Raw genomic sequence first — 2,546 nt, 5'->3', positions numbered from 1 at the left:
TAGCCATCGCGCCACTCGGCCGGCCCAGTACATCCACTTTTGAAAAAGGTTTAGCAATTTCACATAAAAGTCAAACCTATATCTACTCTTTGACTTAAGAATTTCCACCCCTAAGAGAAATGAAACACATGTTCTCAAAAAGGTTTGTGTAAGAATGTTGAGGCGGCCTGAACCTGAGTCTTGGCTTCTCGCCTTCTTTCCGGAACAACATGAGCTTCAGCACCCGCTCCAGCTTCTCCACCAACTACTGACCCTGGGCTCTGTGCAGTTGTCCAGCCACCAGGTCCAGCCAGCCAGCAGTGCGGCCAGTGTGTATGCAGGCGCAGGGGGCTCAGGCTCCCAGATCTCTGTGTCCCACTCCACGAGTGTCCAGGGTGTCTGGGGGCCTCGGGACCTGCCCCAGGGTCTGGTGGGCTTGGGGAGCATCCAAACTGAGAAGGAGACTATGCAATGCCTGAATGATCGCCTGGCCTCCTACCTGGAGAGGGTGAGGAGCCTAGAGGCTGATAATCGGAGACTGGAGAGCAAAATCCAGGAACAACCTGGAGAAGAAGGGACCCCAGCTCAGAGACTGGGGGCACTACTTCATGATCATAGAGGACCTGAGGGCTCAGATCTTTGCAAGTTCTGTGGATAATGCCCACATCATTCTGCAGATTGACGATGCCCGTCTAGTTGCTGATGACTTCAGAGTCAAATATGAAACGGAGCTGGTCATGCGTCAGTCTGTGGAGAGTTATGTCAGTGGGCTCTGAAAGGTCGTTGATGACACCAATATCACTCAGCTGTAGCTGGAGATGGAGATTGAGGCTCTCAAGGAGGACCTGCTTTTCATGAAGAAGAACCACGAAGAGGAAGTAAATGGTCTACAAAACCAGATTGCCAACTCCGGGTTGACTGTGGAGTTGGACGCTCCCAAGTCTCAGGACCTCAGCAAGATCGTGGCCAACATCTGCACCCAGTATGACAAGCTAGCATGAAAGAACTGAAAGGAGCTAGACAGGTACTGATCCCAGCAGATTGAGGAGAGCACCACAGTGGTCACCTCAAAGACCGCTGAGATAGGAGCTGCTGAGATGACACTCCAGCTGATGTCCAGTCCAGTCCTTGGAGATTGACCTGGATTCGATGAGAAATCTGAAGGCAGCTTGGAAAACAGCCTGAAGGCGGTAAAGACACAGTATGCCCTGCAGGTGGAACAGCCCAACGGGATCCTGCTACACCTGGAGTCAAAGCTGGCCCAGTCCTGAACAGAGGGGCAGCGCCAGACCCAGGAGAAAGAGACCCTGCTGAACATCAAGGTCAAGCTGGAGGCTGAGATCGACACCTACCACCACCTGCTAGAAGAAGGGGAAGACTTTGATCTTGGTGACACCCTGGACAACAACTTCATGCAAACCATCCAACAGACCACCACCTGCAGGATTGTGGATGGAAAAGTGGTGTCTGAGGTCAATGACACCAAAGTTCTGAGGTGTTAAGGCAGCAGAAGCAAGGTACCTCTGGGGGGCAGTAGGTCAATAAAAAGTTCAGAGGTCGGGCTGACCAAGTGGCACGTTGGTTAAGAGCTGGCTTGGGATGCCAGAGGGCCCCGGTTCAGATCCCACATATGATGGCCAGTGACACTGCCCTCTACAGCTAAGATGCTGAACNTGTCACTGGCCCTCATATGTGGGATCCAAACCAGGGCCCTCTGGCATCCCAAGCCAGTTCTTAACCATCGCGCCACTCGGCCGGCCCTTGTTTGTTTTTTTTGTTTTTTTTTTAAGAATAACTTTGTTTCTGACAGGTACATAGAGGCTCAGTCTTGCCAAAAACACAAACAAACAAACAAACAAACAAAAAGAACAATCCAATAAATGGGAAGAGATATCATACTCATGGATTGGAAGGGCTCCATGTTGTTAAAATGTCAGTTCTCCCCAAAGTAATGAAGAGATTCCATACAATCTCAGTCATAATCCAGTAGGCTCTTTAATGTAGAAATTGACAAGATAATTCTAAAATCTATATGTAAATGTAAAGGACCTTGACATGCTAAAACAATCTCTAAGAAGACAAAAGCTAGAGGACTTATTTGACTCAAGATTTACACTATAAAGCTATAATAACCAGAACAGTATAGCTCTCACAGAAGAGAGAAAAGTGTGGTTTAAGGACAGAACAGAATCTGGAAATAGATACTCACTTATATGGTCAATTGATTTTTCTCAAAGGAACAAGGTAATTCAGTGGGGGGAGGAGAACAACAATGTTTTTCAACAAATGGTGCAGGAATACCTAGATAACTACATGGAAAAAAATGAACCTCAACCAATACCTCACATCATGTACAGAACTTAATTTAAGATGAATCCTAGACCTCAAGGTAAAAGCTAAAACTATAAATTTCTGGCCCTGTTTCCCGGCTTGAGGCTACAGGGGTGGGAAGGCGGGCCTGGGTACGCCCCCTTGGCTCTGATTGGCCCCCGGGGCATGCGCGGGGCGTAGCAGCGTGGAGCTGGAAGCCGGTACTTTCCTCCTGGGTTGATCACTAGTTTTTCCGT

General features: G+C 48.6%; 1 pseudogene; it reads left to right on the top strand.

The window, feature by feature from the left end:
• The first annotated feature begins 209 nt into the window (after positions 1–209).
• Positions 210–1,481, top strand: LOC109384637 (keratin, type I cytoskeletal 18 pseudogene; annotated as a pseudogene).
• Positions 1,482–2,546: the final 1,065 nt, after the last annotated feature.

The sequence above is a fragment of the Hipposideros armiger genome, unplaced genomic scaffold, assembly GCF_001890085.2.
Source record: "Hipposideros armiger isolate ML-2016 unplaced genomic scaffold, ASM189008v1 scaffold_5, whole genome shotgun sequence".
In the NCBI taxonomy this organism is placed as follows: domain Eukaryota; kingdom Metazoa; phylum Chordata; class Mammalia; order Chiroptera; family Hipposideridae; genus Hipposideros; species Hipposideros armiger.
This window is presented reverse-complemented; position numbering and strand designations above follow the sequence as displayed.